The following is an 18,193-nucleotide window of genomic DNA, read 5'->3' on the forward strand; positions in this document are numbered from 1 at the left end:
AGGAGGAGAGTCCAATGGGCGTTTTAACTCTCCTGCCTCACCTGGCCGCCTCACCTGGCCTTTTCATCCGGCTCTCCCCCCCAGCCTCTATAACCTGTCTCCCCTCACCTTTCTCCCTCTCCTAACTTCCCTTCAACTCTCTCACTGTCCCACCTCCCTGCCCCCTTCACTCAACCTTCTCAACTGTTCTAATCCAGTTGTGGTTTCCCTTGCCTGCCTTGCCCACCTGTCCCCTCTCAGACACTCCTCACAGACCTCCCCCCTCACCTCTAACCCTCTGCCTCTGTCTTTTTCATCATTCCCCCTTCGCTTATTCCCCACTTGTCTCCTCTTCTGTATCCTTTTTGCTAGCAAGGGCTTCCTGTTTCCCACCCAGGGTGCCCCAAAGGCTCTCAGGGATTCTGGGCACCCTAGGCAGGGTTGGGCAGGGCTGTGGACCTCAGGGCTGGGAAGGAATGTAGGGGCTGGGGAACTTTTCAGACCTGCGCAGGAGGGATAAGCAAGAGGTGGGGAGGAGCGTGCAGAAAAGGCTGAGTAGGAGATGGAGGTTCCCTTGGGTTGCAACCTCGGGGTGGCATCCGACGTTCTGCAGGGCAAGCCTGTGCAGCCCATCCACCTCCTCAAACCCCGGGGAACCGAAGTGCCCCTTTCTGCCGTCTCCCAGCCTCTGCCCTTGAAAACGCGCCCCCTGTGTTTGCCCCTTGGGTCCCCTACACACCTGCAGTGGGGCTCCTGAGAGATGCACCAGAGATTTCAAGGTGGCCCGGCAGGCACTGTGGGAGTGATGCGCAGTGGGAGGGGGGCTGAGACCCCAATCAGGGTCCCCTGACAGCCCCTCCTACCCCCACCTGGGAACTCGTGCCTCCCCTTTACTCCTTCCCGCAGACCTACCCTGACCCCCAGGAAAACGCTGGCCAGTTCCAGGAGCACTGCAAAGTGAGAAAAGCAAACTACAGAAAAACATATGACTGATGCCACTTTTGTAAAACCAAAACGAGAATATGTGCATGAATCTGCATTTGATATAAGTGTATAGGAAAAGCTGTGAGTTAACAATGGTTATCTAAGGCGATTGGAGTAGGGCAGGGAGGGGCAGAAAGGGAGGTAAGAAAGAAAGGGGAAAAGGAGCATAAGCTGAACGGAAAAATGCGCATGGAATCGTTTTTTTCTTTTAGTACATTTACTGCATAGTACATTAAAAAAATAAAAATTTTACAATACTATAGACTTACAAGAAGTTGCAAAAATACTACAGAGAAGCTCCCTGTATCCATTATTACATAACTATAGCACTGTCTCAAAACTAGGAAATTGACATTGTCACAATGCAATTAACTAGACCATAGACCTTACTGGGACTGGGACTTCCCCAGCTTTCCAATGCACTCTTTTTTTTGTTTGTTTGTTTGTTTTTGGACTTTTGTGTATAATTCGATGACATTTTATCATATGTATAAGTACCACAATCAAAATACAGAATTATCTTCTCGCCACAGAGGAATGCCCAAGTGCCACCCGTTTATACAGTCATACCTTCCCTCCTCTTCTGTTACCCTTGACAACTACGAATCTGTTCTCTATCTCTATAATTTGTCATTTCAAGAATATTAAATAAATGGAGTCCTATAGCATGTAACCTTTTGAGATTGGCTTTTTTCATTCAGCACAGTGCCCTTAAAATTCATCCAATTTGTGTATCACTAGTTCCTTCCTTTTTATTGCTCAGTACTCTTCCATTGCATGGATATGACAACAAAGGAATATTAACCATTCAGCAGTTGAAGGACATACAGATTGTTTCTAGTCTGGGGCTACTATGAACTAATAATATTAACCAGGTTAGCTAGTATTAAATAGTTTAATGGGCTATTGAAGCTGCTATGAATATTCATATCTGATTTTTGTGTGAACATGAATTTTTATTTCTCTAGGATAAATGCCCAGGAGCGTGACTGCTGAGTCATGCAGTGTAAGTGTATGCTTTACTTTTTAAGAAATCTCCAACTGTTTTCTAGAATGGCTGTGCCATTTTACATTCCCATTAGCAATGTATGAGAGTTCCAGTTTCTTCTAACGCTCACCAGCATTTGGTCCTATCAGTATTATTATTATTATTAGCCAGGCTAGTAGGTGTGTAGTGAATGATGAATCATCATTTCATCACGATTTCAATTTGCATAATTTTAATTTGCATTTTCCTAATGGCAAGTGATGCTGACATCTTTTCTTGTGTTCATTTGCCACCTGAATATACTGTTTGGTGAAATGTCAATGTTTTCTGCCCATTTTCTAATTGGATTTTTTGACTTTTCAAAATTGATGACTTCTGAGGTTCTTAAAATATATTCTAGATACTAGTCCTTGTCAGATATGTGGTTTGCGAATATTTTCTTCCAGTCAGCTACTTATTTTCTCATCCTTTTAAATGAGCCTTTCACAGAATAAAAGTTTTTAATTTTGATGAAGTCCAATCGATCCTTTTGTTTTTTTAAAGGATCGTGCTTTTGGTGTCAAGTCTAAGAACTCTGCCTAATCCTGGGTCATGAAGGTGCTCTCCTATGTTCTCTTCTAAAAGTTTACAGTTTTACATTTTACATGAAGATATATGACCTATTTTGAGTTAATTTGTGTATAAGGTGTGAAGTTTAGGTCAAGGTTCATATTTTTGCCTACTAATGTCCAGTTGTTCCAGCACCATTTGTTAAAAAGACTATCCTTCCTTTTTGAATTGTTTTTCAGTTTTTGTCAAAATTCATTTGGGCATACTTATGTGGCCCCATTTTTAGGTTCCCTACTCTGGTCCATTGATTAATGTGTCTATGCTTCCCCCTGTACCACACTGTCTTGATTACTGTCACTATCTAATAAGTCTTGAGATCAGGTAGTGTGATTCCTCTAACATTTTTTTTTCTTTTTTAATATTGTTTTAACCGTTCTGGTTCTTTCCCATATAAATTTAAATACAATAATCCATGTAAATAGAAATTTTAAGATAAGCTTATGTATATATACTAAAAAAAATCTTGTTGGCATTTTGATAGGAGTTGCATTGAATTACAAATCAGTTTGGAGAGAATTGACATCTTTACTACATTGAGCATTCCTGTTCACTGTATGTCTCTACCTTTATTTATTTCTCCTTTGATGCCTTTCTGTAAAAAGAGAAGAACAAACCTGATTCCATATCCGACCTATTCCTTTAGCTCTAACCCTTTGTGCTCTGTTGCCGCTGCTTAGTAATTCTGGCCCTACACCTTTGTAAAAGAATGTTGCCTATAGCCTGAAATATACATGATAGCCCATCTGACCTTTAAATATATATCACTTTTCCATTCATATAGAGATAAAAAGTTGCAGGATAGAGAATAACATTTGTCTTGTTGGAGATTTATAAGAATATTGCAACCAGCCCTACAGTGAATAGCTGAGAGAACAAAGGATTTCCCCACCAAGAAGCTTGCAACGACGAACCATACCCCCTCCCTTTTTAGCATGAAAGGAGCCTGAATTCTAACTCGGGTAAGATGGTTCTTTGGGACACGAGTCCACCACGCTCTCGGTCTGCTCGCTTTCCAAATAAAGCCCCTATTCCTTGCCCCAACTCATCTCTCGATGTATTGGCCTGTTGTGCAGCAAGCCATATGAGCTTGGTCTCGGTAACATTTCATCAGAATTTTGTAACTTTTAACATACAGATTCTATCTATATTTTGTTGACTTATATCTAAGTGGGTTTTTTTTAGCAATTGTAAGAGGTATCCTATTTTTAATTTTGTTTGTTGTTGTTGCTTTTTTTTGCGGTATGCAGGCCTCTCACTGTTGTGGCCTCTCCCGCTGCGGAGCACAGGCTCCAGACGTGCAGGCTCAGTGGCCATGGCTCACGGGCCCAGCCGCTCTGTGGCATGTGGGATCTTCCCGGACCGGGGCACAAAGCCATGTCCCCTACATCGGCAGGCGGACTCTCAACCACTGCGCCACCAGGGAAGCCCTGGTGTATACACTTTTAAGATTGTTTTGTCTCCTTGGTACATTGACCCTATTATCATTATGTAATGTCCTTCTCTGTCTCTGATAATTTCCTAAAGCCTACTTTATCTAGTATTTCTATTGGCACTCCAGCTTTCTATTGATTGCTATATCTTTTTCCAACCATTTACTTTTTTCTCTTTTTTTGGCTACGTTGGGTCTTCGTTGCTGCGCATGGGCTTTCTCTAGTTTCAGCAAGTGGGGGCTACTCTTCATTGTGGTGTGTGGGCTTCTCATGTTGTGGAGCACGGGCTCTAGGCATGCGGGCTTCAGTAGTTGTGGCACGCAGGCTCAGTAGTTGTGGCTCGCGGGCTCTAGAGCACAGGCTCAGTAGTTGTGGCACATGGGCTTAGCTCCTCCACGGCATGTGGGATCTTCCCAGACCAGGGCTCGAACCCGTGTCCCCTGCATTGGCAGACGGGTTCTTAACCACTGCGCCACCAGGGAAGTCCCATATTCTTTCTTAAAGAATATTTTTCACTGGATAAAGAAATCTTGGTTGACAGTTCTTTTATTACAGCGTTTGAAAAATGGGTCACTTTCTCCTGGCCTCTATGGTTTCTGAAGAGCAATCCATTGTCAATCAAATTATTGTCCCCCTATAAAATGTAATGCATCTTTTCTCTCTGGTTCCTTTCAAGTTTCTTTCTTTGTCCTTAGTTTTCAGAAGTGTTTTTATGATGTTCCTAGATTTGTATTTCTTTTATTTATCCTGTTTAAGGGTTATTCAGCTTCTTGAATTTGTAGGTTTATATAGTTTGCTAACTATGGGATATTTTTAGCCATTATTTCTTCAAAACTTTTTTTCAGACCCAGTTTCTTTCTGTTTTTCTTCTGGAACTTCAATGATATGAATATTAGATCATTTTTTATTGTCCTAAAGGTCCCTGAGGCTCCCTTTGTCCCAAAAGCTCCCTTTTAATTTTTAAAAATCTACTTCTCTTTTGTTTGGACTTCAGTCTGTTTACTCTCTGTTGTGCAGAGTGGATAATTTCTATTGGTCTATTATGAAGATCACTGATTCTTCTCTCTCTCATCTTCATTCTTCTATTTACCCCTTCCAGTGAGTTTTATTTCAAGTGTTATATTTTTCAATTCAAAAATTTCCATTCAGTTCTTTATGTCTTCTATTTCTTTGCTGAGACTTTCTATTTTTTAATTTGTTTCAAGAGCGTTCATGATTGCTCCTTGAAGCATTTTTACAATAGTTACTTTAAAATTCTTGTCAAATAATTCTAATATCTGCATCATCTTGGTGTTGGTATCTACTTATTGGCTTTTCCCATTCTGTTTAAGATTTTCCTGATTCTTGAGACATCAAGTATAATGAATTATTTTCTTTTGTATCCTGGATATTTGGAGTATTATAATATGAGGCTCTAATTCCTTTCTTAAAATGTTACTGCCAGAACAATAATCAGAGCTCTGTTTATACATTCCCAGTGCTGCTCACCTTGTACAGTAGCGTACAGTGGCTGAATCACATTTTTTGGAGTTTTGGATAATTTGTTTCATAGTCATTGTAACCAGATATGTATGTATGTATGTATGCATGTATGTATGTGTGTGTGTGTGTGTGTGTGTGTGTGTGTATATATATATATATATACCCATTTGTATATAAAAGGGGAGATTGTATATGTATGAATGTATGTGTGCATATATAATTATTTTGTTATTTGGGCCACAGAGGCCTGGGAGCAGTAGAGTAAAAATGGCTGTGTAGAGTCCTTGGTGGGGTGGGGATTAGAGATGATAGAGCCCCAACCATAGTCTGGGGGTTCTGAGAGCTGGGCTGGATGTCTGAGATGTCTCATTCACATGGCTGGCAGTTGATGCTGAGTCAGGGTGGGAGCATGGTGGTCTCGGGTTATTCATCCTTTTCACATGGCAGCAGGCCTTCCCCAGAGAGAGATTCTCAAGAGAAACATGCGGAGACTTCCCTGGTGGTCCAGTGGTTAAGACTCTGCGTTTCCACTGCAGGGGGCATGGGTTTGATCCCTGGTTGGGGAATTAAGATCCCACATGCCCTGCGGCATGGCAAAAAAAAAAAAAAGAGAGAGAGAGAGAGAGAGAGAACGACACAGACGCTGCCTAAGTCTTTTCTGACTTAGACCCAGAGGTCATGCAGCACCTATGGTTACACGTGAGCCACTAGGTTGTATGATAAGGCCACCCAAGATGGCTGTTCTCTTGCTCTCTGTACATCCCCTGCTTGACCAGTCCCTGCTTCACCTACACCCTACTCACATGACTGACCCTTCCTCTAAATCATAGAGCTTAATCAGTAAACACCTACAGACTTGCCTCCAGCCCCAGCTAGTGATTGTTCTAATCTTAAATCAGAATGTCTCCACCAAGACAGCTTATCCGAGGGGTGGTGAGGGGCCATGCTCCTCTGCTGGTTTCCCTGGTAACCAGTGAGCCAACCTGACATCAGTTCCCCCCTCTAACTGGTAACCTCCCTCCCAAACCCCCGTAGCAAATACTGCTACCACCATGTCCTGCCCGCTGTCTGCCACACCCGGTGGGGTGTCACTCCAAGACCTTGCTTCAGAAATGTAAGATCCCCCCATCCATTAAACCATTGATGCCTCTGTCACTGACCTTGAGGCTGGGCAAGTACAGGGCTTGCAGGCCTTCAGGGTACAGCCCAACAAAGGTCAACCCAGATTGAAGGGAAGGGGACAGACCCACTTCTCGGTAGGGAAAGGGTCAAAGTTTTTGAAGACATGTTTTGAAACTACTACAGACTGCTTTCTGGCCATGAGATATTTACATTCCTTCCACATGCAAAATTCACTCACCTCTGTCCTCAACCTCAGAAGTCTCATCTATGTTGCAGCAGGCTCATAGTCAAAGTCTAGGGCCTCATCATCTAAGTCAGAGCCAGGTGTTGAGGAGGCCACCCTATTGCAGGGATACAGGATCTCTCGAGCACCTCCAAAGGGAGGGAAGTAGGTGCAACTATTTGGGAGAACAAGATGAGTATTTAGAACTGCACTGCCCATTATGGAAGCCACCAGCCACATACAGCAATTAGATTTAAATTAAGGGAAAAAAAGAAATTGAAAATTCAGTTCCTCCAACACACTAGCCACATTTTAAGTACTCAACAGCCACATGTGGCTAGTAACTCCTGTATTGGACATTACAGATATAGAACCCTTCCATCAGTGCAGAAAGTTCTACGGAATGGTGCTAACTAGACAATATAAGCACAGGTGTGCCCTGTGCCTCAGAAATCTTACTCCTGAATAGGGATCAGGATTAAGTTTGGGATCTCCCCAAAGCATGCCCTGAGCAAAGGGTATAGGTAGTTTATCTGGGAGGTATCCCCAGGGAATACAAGTGAGCGGGAAGATTGGGACTGAAAGAGAAAACAGCTGCGAGTTCCCTGGTGGCCTAGCGGTTGGGATTTGGTGCTGTCGTTGCCATGGCCCCGGGTTCAATCCCTGGTCGGGGGCCTGAGATACCACAAGCTGCGAGGCACAGCCCCCCATTTTTTTTTTTTCCTCACTCCTGGGCAGCCTAAATAGCACAGGTGGGAACCCAGCTGGAAGCATCACCAACCCCCCCACCCCCCACCCCGTTTATCACCTAACCTAACACAGTGATAAAGAAAAGAGGACAAGAACAAAGTACCCTATGAGGCGAGGAATGCAAGATAAGCAGTCTAGCAGAGGCTAAAAATCCCCTTTACATGGGTTGCTTGCAATCTTGGAATCTCAGTTACCTTCACCACCCAGTGCCTATTCCAGCCTTACTCATCTTTCAGGTCTCAATTTAGACATCACTTCCCACCTCTCCTCTCTCCCTCTCCCCACCCCATTTCTCCCTCCCCCCCTTCTCTCTCTATATATGTATATATACATATATACTGAGAGAGAGAGGGAGAGAGAGAGAGGGAGAAACAGTATATTCTCATAGCGCCTCATTTGTCTGTAGCTTACCTGATTTTCCCCACTAGATGGTAAACTCCCAAAAGGGAGAAGTCATTCACTCTTGGGGTTTAAAACACAGAGGGGACGTGTTTAACACATTTTTCTTTAGTGGATGCCTTTAGATGGGGCTTGCCTCTCACGTGCCACAGTTCCCCCAGCCCCGCCCCCGACTGCATCTTTTTGTCATAAGAATGCATCATTCGTTGACCTGCCTGAGCCCCCAGCCCCCCACCTCCTGCATCCCAGACCAGAGTAGGCCCTCAATAAGCATTTATCAGAGGGATGATTTTTTTTCTTTTCAGGTTGGGTAAAGCACAGAACAAGATGGGCGTCAGTATTTCTTTAGCGACCGCTGCCCCCTCACTAGCCATGACCCTCAAGACTGGACTGTCTTTACCTGCAGGAGTCCTGATGCCCAAAGCTCAGCCTCTCTGTACACCTGTGCCAAACTAAATCTAAGAGACAGAGTTTTGGGCAAAGTAGAAAAGGATAGCTTTCCTGCTTTGCCAGGCAAAGGGGAACACAGCAGAATCCTGCCTCGAAAAACTGTGTCCCCCACAATTTTTTTTTTTAAAGGAAAGAGGAAAAGCCAATAAATGGTGCAGAGTGTGGACTAGAGTGAAGCAAGTGAGGCACCTAGGGCGCTTACCTGAACCTGAGGGGGGCTGGCTCCTTAAATTTTGCACCCTAGACACCTTGCTTCCTCACCCTAGTCCCAGCCCCGAAAGGGTGACCACTGTGAACAACTAGAGCTCATTGGTACCCAGGACCCTCTAAGGAGTTGAGAAATCATGTAGAACATACCTCAGAATTGACTCACTGAGGAAAAGGGAAGCAAAAGTGTTTAATCACAAGCTCCTGACCCTCACTGGTTGAAGATTGCCCATGGGGAATTAATCCTGGCACTTCCAGTCTGTTTTGCATGCCCACAGGAGAAAGACTCAGATAGAGAAGCAGATAGATACGGACACATGAGGTGGGAAGCTGTCAGCGCGTGTGGGAACCAGATGTACAAGTGAGAGAGAAAATGAGCTGAAGTGATATGGTGGGGGCACCCGCTTGGGGCTACAGCAGCCTAGAAAACCTCCCACAGAGAGGATGTGTGTGAGCCTTATGGTGATAGGGAGCTGGAGGCAACCTAAATGTCCGTCACTGGAGGAATAAATAAGTGAAGGAGTGCTGTTGGCACACCATGGAATACAACACAGCAGTTAGAAACAGAGAGCTTGGGGGCTTCCCTTCCCTGGTGGCGCAGTGGTTGGGAATCCGCCTGCCAATGCAGGGGACACGGGTTCGAGCCCTGGTCCGGGAAGATCCCACATGCCACAGAGCTACGAAGCCCATGCGCCACAACTACTGAGCCTGCGCTCTAGAGCCCGCGAGCCACAACTACTGAGCCTGCGTGCTGCAACTACTGAAGCCCGCGAGCCTAGAGCCCATGCTTTGCAACAAGAGAAGCCACTTCAATGAGAAGCCCGCGCACTGCAACGAAGATTACCCCTGTTCGCCACAACCAGAGAGAGCCCACACGCAGCAACGGAGACCCAACGCAGCCAAAAATAAAATAAATAAATTTATTAAAAAAAAAGAAACAGAGGGATTGATGTACACCACTACATGGACCTCAGAAACATACTGTTAAGTTTAAAAAAAGAGGGGGAAGAAACAGAACAAGATTTATGGCCCAATCCCATTTATGTAAATTGGAGACATATACACACACAAAAGCACAAAGTATAAAGATATATCTTCGCAGCTATATATCAAGCACATTAAAGTGGGTGTCTGTGAAGGGGAGGGATGGGATAGGGCTTGGGCATGAGGCTGGGGGTAAAAGCTTAGAGGGTCTTTCATGGGCCAATTGTGATTCTATATTATGATCTGAAGGGTATGATTAGTATCTTTCTGCACCTAAGGGCCAAGAAAAAAATAAAGGAATGAAAAATGTGAAGTGCCTGTACATCAGAGCAATTCCCTTCTCGCTACACAATGATTATCGCCGCAGGGGATGATGATAGCAAAGCAACCAGACTCTGCCTGCCTTCTGGAAGCCCTACTCACTGCCTTCTTTTCAGGCAGCCCCTCCAGTCCCCAGCACGTGCTCTTGCCCCACAAATGAGGAACTTCCTAGCCTTTCATGCTACCCAGAGGGAGAGAAAGGAAAGCTGGACGTCTGTGGGTCCCAGAGGTTCCCATCTTCTGCTTTGGCTGTACACAGAATAGGGAGTAATTGCATGGGATTCCATTCAAACCCCAGCTCTGCCATTAAACACCTGTGGGACCTTAGGTTAAGTCACTTTACCCTCCTGTGCCCTAGTTCCTTCACTGGTAAAATGGGGGGTGATGATAAAAATAACTACTCACGGGAATGTTCGGAGCCTAATATGAATGAGTTAGCGGAACACGCTTAAACCAGTGGAGGAAGCTCCCTCTCTGCTGCTCCAGCAGCCCCGCCCACACACACCCCGCCCCAGCCCCTGCCTTGCTGTGCCATTTCTCTTCCTGCCTCAGCCTCAGTCAGGGGCTCCCCAACATCCCAGGGTTTCCTAACTAGGTTCAGGAACTTCTCAGGCTCCCTCCTGGGATTTCAGTTTCTCTTTCCTTCTGGGCATAGCTCTGAGCTCACCTGGTCCCGCCCATACCTGTCAACTCACCTGGCTTAGCAGCTGGTCCCATCCACTCATGCCTTTTAAAGTCAAAGCCCTCAGCCAGGGTTGCGCATTTAGCTTGGCTAAAAAGCCGAGCCAGGCAGCTGGGGAAGCAGTTTACGATTTGGCCATGGCTGCAGACTTGACGCTAGTTCTGGTGATGACCATGGGGCTGGGCTTGGCTAGAGCATGTCCTGTCCCCACCACAACCAGGAAGGGCTGCGACATTGGCATGTTCAAATCTCTGCTGCCAAGCGAGCTGGTGGCCTTCAAGAAAGCCAAGGATGGGAATTCCTTGGCGGTCCAGTGGTTAGGGTTCCACACTCTCACTGCCGGGACCGGGTTCGATCCCTGGTCAGGGAACTAAGATCCCACAAGCCGCGGGGTGCGGCCATAAAAAAAAAGAAAAAGCCAAAGATGCCTTGGTAAGTCCCTGTTGTGGGCTAGCCTCTACCCTTTCTACCATAGCCAAGCTGCTACCCTGCTACTGTTGGCCTAACCTCTATCGTCCTGCTACATGGGCTAGCCTCTAGCTTTTCGGCTATGACTAACATCTATTCTCTCTGCTGTGGATTAAACTCAAGCCCTCCTGCTAGACCTTCATCCTTGCTGCTAGCCTCTGTCCCTCCCATTGTGGGCTGACCTTGCCCTTGCTCTCTGGGAAGTGTCTCTCTTGCAGAAGGACTGTAACTGCAGCTCCCGCCTCTTCCCCAGGACCCGGGACCTGAGGCAGCTGCAGGTGAGTCGGGAGAGTCAGGCCCGCCTGCCCTCACCTGCCCACCCCGCTCCTCTGGCTTTGCAGGCAGCCCCTGATGTCCTTTATCTCACCTGTGCTTCCCTCTCTCTGGTCTCTCCTCCTCTGTCCTGGGCCCCTGTGCCTCCCCAACTGCTCCCTTGACCCTGTCCCTCCCCTGGGTTCCTTTTTATCATCTCTCTGCCTGTCCTCACTTCCCTATCTCCCCCACCTGTCCCTCTCACCTGCACTCTTACCTTGTTCCTTCTCACTTCTCTCTTCTCTCCCGGCTCTGGCCCCAGCCTGTGCCCCTTGCCCTGCCCACCTTGTCACCATCTACTCTCAACACTGATTCCCTCATCCCCTCTCACCTGCCCTCCCCGCGCTCTCACCTCTGTCCCTTGTCATCTTCCTCCGCTGATCTTTTCCCAGCGAACACTTCTCCTTCCTCCACGCTTCTCACCTATGCAGCCAACTGTCCCGCACTCACCTACCTCCCCAAACTGTTCTCTTCTCACCCGTTCCCAGCCCCGTTCTTCAGACCCCGGTGACCTCCCTCATGAGTCACTTTTCATTTGTCCCCATTTCACTTTTTCACCTGTTCCCTCACTTTCCTCTTCCCTTATCATTCTGCCTCACCTGTATCCCCTTCATCTGCCACCTTCCTCATGTGTTCCCCTCTCCTGTCTCCCCTTACCTGTCCCCCTCATATGTCTCATATCACCTGCCCTCCTCCCCTGTTCTTCCTACCTGTCCCCACTTAACTGGGCCTTCTTGCCTATCCTTCCTCACCTTTCCACCTCACCTGTTCTCTCTCACCTCTCCTCAGGTGTAGGAGCACCCCACAGCCTTGGAGGCGGAGCTGGCCCTGACACTGAAGGGTCCTGGGGATGGTGGCTAACTCATCCCTGGATCACATCCTGGACCAGCCACTTCACACGCTGCACCACATCCACTCCAAGCTCCAGGCCTGTGTGAGCGCTCGGGACACCCGGGCCATATCTGTGGGTTCTGGGAAGGTGGGACCTCACCCCTCTCTCCCAAGCCCTGTCTCACACACCACCTTCCTCTGTTCTCAGGTGCAGGCTCAGCCCACAGCAGGCTCCAGGCCCCAGGAGCCGCTTCCAGTACTGGCTGCATCGGCTCCAGGAGGCCCCAAAGAAGGTGAGTGACCCGGGAAGAGGGTGGATGCCTGGGTCCTGGGTAAGGAGGAGGCTGATGCCTGGGCAATGGGAAACCACCTTCTCGTCTCTCCCACAGGAGTTTCAAGATGGCCTCAAGGCCTCTGTCACATTCATCCTCTTCCACCTCCTCACTTGGGACCTGAATTGTGCTGCCAGAGGAGACCTGTGCATCTGAGAACTGGGACCTACCCCAGCCCATCTGGGAGCCCAGACCTTATTTATGCACTAACCCCAGCCCTGCCTTAAGTTATTTCTTCTCACCCCTGCAGCCCTGACTAAGACCTGAAAGAAATGTTTCTTTTTCTACATTTATATAATATGCAGAAATAAACAGTAAGGAATTGGAATCTTCTGTGATAAGTGAATCTTTGAGTGTGTGTGTGTGTGTGTGTGACTGTGGGTCTGTGACTGAGTGTGGATGTCTGTGTAGTGCAGGCAAAATTCATGACAGGTTGCGTATATTTGCGTGTGCCTGACTTCTGTGACTGAGTATGTACAGGCATCCAAGTGAGTATCTGCCCGAACCTGAGTCCAACTGAAGACGTATAACAGCATATTCATGCCCACGTGTGTGTAAGTGTGTGTGTATTTATGCACGTTTATATATCTCTCCCTGTGTGAACTGTATATCTCTCTTTTCCATATGTACCTAGGACAGATGGAAGTCTATATCAGTCAGGATGCTTTATCCTATAATGTGTCAGAAACCTAACTCAAATGGGTAGAACAAAAATGAATTTATTATGTCACAGTAAAAAGTGCATTGGCAGGGCAGTTCCAAAACTCATTCATTCATTCATTCAACAATGTCATTGGGGAACCAGGTTCTTTCCATTTCTGTTGACTGATTCTTACTCTGGCTACCTCACGGTCTCAAGACAGCAGCCATGGCTCCAGCTTTCACACAAACAATATCCTCCAAGTCATAACAAACACTCCAAACTTAGTGGAGTAAAGCAACTATCTTATTATGCTCACAGATTCTGTGGGTCACGAAATTGGACAAGGCCCAGTGTGGATCACTTGCCTCTGCAGTTTGGAGTGGCCATGAGACTGAAGAGCTTCTTTTTTTTTTTTTTTGCGTTACGCGGGCCTCTCACTGTTGTGGCCTCTCCCCTTGCGGAGCGCAGGCTCCGGACGCACAGGCTCAGCGGCCATGGCTCACGGGCCTAGCCGCTCCGCGGCATGTGGGATCCTCCCGGACCGGGGCACGAACCCGTGTCCCCTGCATCTGCAGGCGGACCCTCAACGACTGCGCCACCAGGGAAGCCCCTGAAGGGCTTCTTAAGTGAGTTAATTTATGTAAAGAATTGAAAACAATTCTTGGCCCAGGTTAAGTCCCATATATGCGTTTATTGCTGTCATTTTTATTATTTTCGGATTTTTTTCTTCCTTAACACAAAGAAAGCTTTTCCATTTGTTCCCTTCCTTCCTGCTTAGTTCATTGGTATAAGGAGGAGAGACCTGGAGCTGTGGTGGCCAATGAGGCAGCAAGCCTAGAATATGAAACTATTCTTCTAAGGAAGGTGGAACAAAATAGTAGGAGAATGGATCATTGGTGATATCAATAAGCTGTTGCATTAACAGCTCCAAACTCCCAACTCCAGACATATTAAATGAGATAACCAAATATCTTGAGTCATGTTAATTGGGTTTTGTTTCTTCAGCCAAATGTATCCTCAAAAATCCATCTCTGTATGCCCAGCAAAGAACCCAGAGAAAGAGACCAATTATTTGATAATAAAAATTTGAATCATGTAGGACATGTCTGAGTTCAGGCATATACCCCTTTTCAATATGAGTGATGTAATTGAAACAAGGTTGCAAACCTCTGCTTGGAGATGCCAAGGCCTAACAAAGAAATTTTGAACTGGATATGTTTTGGTTTGCCTGCCCAGCGTCCATTTCACCTGGTAAAGCTTCTCAATTTTCCTCTGGGGCGTGACCCCCCTTTCCCATTCCCTCATTGGTTGGACACAAGACTCAGGTGTGCCCAGTCAGAGCACCCCATCTCCAGAGTAAAGTGACCAGTCTTCCCTTGCCTCCCTCATGACAGCCTTTGCATAAGCTGTTCCCTCTGCTTGGGACATGTCCCCACTACTCTCCCACCACTACCACGTCTTCATCTAATTTCCACTCATTCCCTATGTCTCAGTAATATCACTTCCTCCACCAAAATTCCTTCTAAGTGGGCTTCCCTGGTGGCGCGGTGGTTGGGAGTCCGCCTACCGATGCAGGGGACGCGGGTTCGTGCCCCGGTCTGGGAGGATCACACGTGCCACGGAGCGGCTGGGCCTGTGAGCCATGGCTGCTGGGCCTGCGCGTCCGGAGCCTGTGCTCCGCAATGGGAGAGGCCACAGCAGTGAGAGGCCCGCGTACCACAAAAAAAAAAAAAAAAAATCCTTCTGAGTGGAGCACTGGGGTTTCTATTGCTTTTATATGCCCAATAAGTTTTCCCATCCTACTCTTCCAGTGACTATTTAGGTTCAACCATATGAAATTGCCAATGTTCTGCCATTTCTAACCTACAAAACTGGCAATTCCATATGGCTCACCCAAATATTTTTAGCACCTCCCTCGTCCCTCGACCAAACGATCTGGACATGTGACCCCAACCTGGCCGGGCAAAGCATTCCATTCCTTTGGATATCACAATCAATGCAGGGGTGGCATGTGTCCCCAGTCAGGCCAATCAGAGCCCTTCCCTGGGATTTTTTTTTTTTCATTTAGGACTGGAGATTTTGCCATTTTACCTCTGGGCTATGGTGCTAGAAGGATTGAGTCTGTGTCTGTAAATAAATGGCCATTTTCCCTACTACATGCAGTTGAAGGGGATACATCTGAGCTGAGACAAGCGGAGAAGAGAAATGAATGGGAAGACTGTCATGATGGAGTTGAGCCTGGGTTCCAGTCTCTAAGGCCAAGTTCCTGGTAGCTTTACCCTTGACTGTCTCCTTCCTAGCTACATGAGCCAACAAATGCACACTTTTTACACTTAATCCAGTTAAGCTGACTTCCTGTCACTTGCTACCCTGAACCTCCAGGCAGGGTCAGGCAGCTCTTCTGGGCTCTGATAGGCTTTATGTTTCTCCCACCGCAGCCCTATTGCCATCTGTCTGCCTGAGCTCCAAGAGGGCAGGAACTGGAGCTGTCTTGGTCAGTCAGTCACTGTTGACCAATTGGTCACTGCTGGGTCACCAGTGCCCATCACAGGACCAGGGCACAGAGCAGATCTTCCAATACTCCCCTCGAATGATACTATGCCCTCTCTCACCTAATGTACCTGTTCTTGGGTTTAAATCTCTCAATTTTGGGAAAAAACAAAACCAAGCATGTCATTGGCATTGATAAATACTTCTCTGTTAAAATGAAAGACCTGAAGTTACAGGGGAAGGAATGTGATGGTTGTCATCCAAAGGGCTGAACCGGGGACCACGTAGGCCCCAAATATGCTGATGGGTGGATGCCAAGTTCTGAGGTGGCCGTTCCTGATTTTGTTTTGAAGACAGGCACGCCCTGCTCAAAGCTGGATTCTCCATGGAAATCAGGCCATATACTGCCCCAGCTGAAAACACTCCACTGGCTTCCCACAGCTCTGAGAATAAAATCTTTACTCTTGACCACAGCCCACAAGGCTCTGCAGAACCTGCTCCCTGCCTGCCTCTCCCACTTGCTCTCCTCTCACTCTCCCCCTTACTCCATTCCAGACACGCTATACCTCCAACACACCAAGCACACTCCTGCCTCAGGGGCTTTGTACATGCTGTTCTCTTTGCCAGGAATGCTCTTCCCTGGCTCTTCCCACAATGGATTTCTTCAGCTCCAACATCACCTTCCTTGACCTTCTAACCTAAGGTAAGCCTCTCAGTCATCCCATCTCAGCATCCTGTTTTCATTCTCAACGTGACACTTATTCACTACCAGACACCCATTATTTACTTGCTTGATTACTGTCTCCTCGCTCCATGGGGCAGGGGTTTCTTGTTTTGTCTATTTTGTTCACTGTTGTAGCCCCTGCACAGGGCCAGGTACATAGTACATGCTCAAGAAAGCTTTATCAGGTGGATCAGAGACAATATAGTCAGATGGTTAGGTGTGCAGGATTTGGGGGCAGTAAATTTTCCAATCATGGCTCTGCTGTTTACTGCCTGCATGATCTTGGGCAGGTCCTCACCTCTCTGAACTTCAGTTTCCTTATCTAAAAAAAGAGGGTACACAAGGCCTCTTGCCTTCTGAGATGGCCCACACTCTGTCTGTGGAGTGTGTTTCGAAGTAAATCCACTTACCTATCCAAAAATAAATAAATAAGAGGGTGCACACAGCGCACACATCTGTTGCAGAGTATAGATGTAATCATGCTTACTATCTTAAGTCCATTTTGTGAGTGCTACGTGCCAGAGGCTGAGCTGCACACTCTCTATTCATGCATCAGGGAGGGTTTGTGAGCACAGTGCCTGGTGTGTGGGAAGCCCTCAGTACCCAGGAGTCGTGATGACTGAGATAGATAAGTGTGGCTAGGCCACTGGGTGATTCTGGCCTGTGATTCTCTGGTGCCTCTGTCCTTGCTGCCTCCCATCCTGTCTGCCCAGATCCATTCCCCTCCCTCCTGCTCTGTTTCTATTTCTGTCTTTCTCTCCTCCTCCCCAGGCCTCAGGAGGCCCCTGGCTGGCATGAGGCCTTCTTCCTCCTTCCCCAGGACTGGGAAAGTTTTCACTGCAGGGCCCACCAGCCAAAATGACTTCCCTTCCCCAGCCACAGCCCACACCCTCACCTGAGAAACTCCCCTCCCCACACCAAGCCCTGCGCCCTAAGCAGACCCCTTCTCTACCTAAGAGCCCTCAGATTCCAGACAGCATGACCAATGAGCCCTTTCCCTCGTCCCCTCCCCCACCAGGCTGGCTTTGGATACCCAGGCTCAGCTAACTTAAGGTCCTTGGGGCCATTCTCTAGCCTCCAGACACAGACATCAGAGGCTACATTTGGTAGTGGTGAGGAACAGATACTGAGGTCAAACGGCCAGCTCTGCAATTTCTTCACCAGGGGAGCCTCGGGTACATGACTTCACCGCTCTCGGGTGCAGATTCCTGTCTGTAAAATGGGGCCAAATGCATCTGCCTCCAACAGCCATCCGACCTTGGAGAGATGAGCTGTGCTTAGCACAATGCCTATGTGTAGAATGAACATTTCCTAGCTGCTCAGCACTAAAGTCTCAGAAGCCTGCCTGCCTTTTTAAATCCCAATTTTGCCACCTTCTGGTTATGTGACCTGGGGCAAGTTACTTTACTTCTGGGCCTCAATTTACTCATCTATAAAATGGGATAATGGTACTGATGTCCTAGGGCTGTTGTGAGGATTAAACGAATTAAGTGCTTGGCACACAGCAAGCACTCACTAAACCTTAGCTATTGTTTGTGCCTTTGGGGTTTTGTTTGTTTGTTTTGTTTTTGACATGTTATTCCCCACCTCTAAGTCTCTCAGAGGGTAGGAAACTGTCTGCAAATCTCCCTGGGCCCAGTTAGCTGTCCTACCTTCAGTCTCACTTAAGAGCCCTTATGCTGTAATCTAGGTCACCCTCCCCCTCAACCTCCCCAAGACACATGGACACACACAGAGGTCAGCAGAGTGGCCTCAGACACAGAAAATAGTTTAATTCTCCTGC

At 47.2% G+C, this 18,193-nt stretch overlaps 1 pseudogene across 1 annotated transcript; it reads left to right on the forward strand.

Moving 5' to 3' along the window:
- The first annotated feature begins 541 nt into the window (after nucleotides 1-541).
- LOC308605758 (interferon lambda-3-like) lies at nucleotides 542-12,709 on the forward strand (annotated as a pseudogene). Its single transcript has 6 exons — nucleotides 542-640; nucleotides 886-936; nucleotides 11,297-11,356; nucleotides 12,186-12,324; nucleotides 12,430-12,514; nucleotides 12,611-12,709. The product of its transcript is annotated as an interferon lambda-3-like (transcript).
- The last annotated feature ends 5,484 nt before the right edge of the window (nucleotides 12,710-18,193 follow it).

Source organism: Mesoplodon bidens (assembly GCF_964165515.1).
Source record: "Mesoplodon bidens genome assembly, chromosome: 18".
Classification (NCBI taxonomy): Eukaryota; Metazoa; Chordata; class Mammalia; order Artiodactyla; family Ziphiidae; genus Mesoplodon; species Mesoplodon bidens.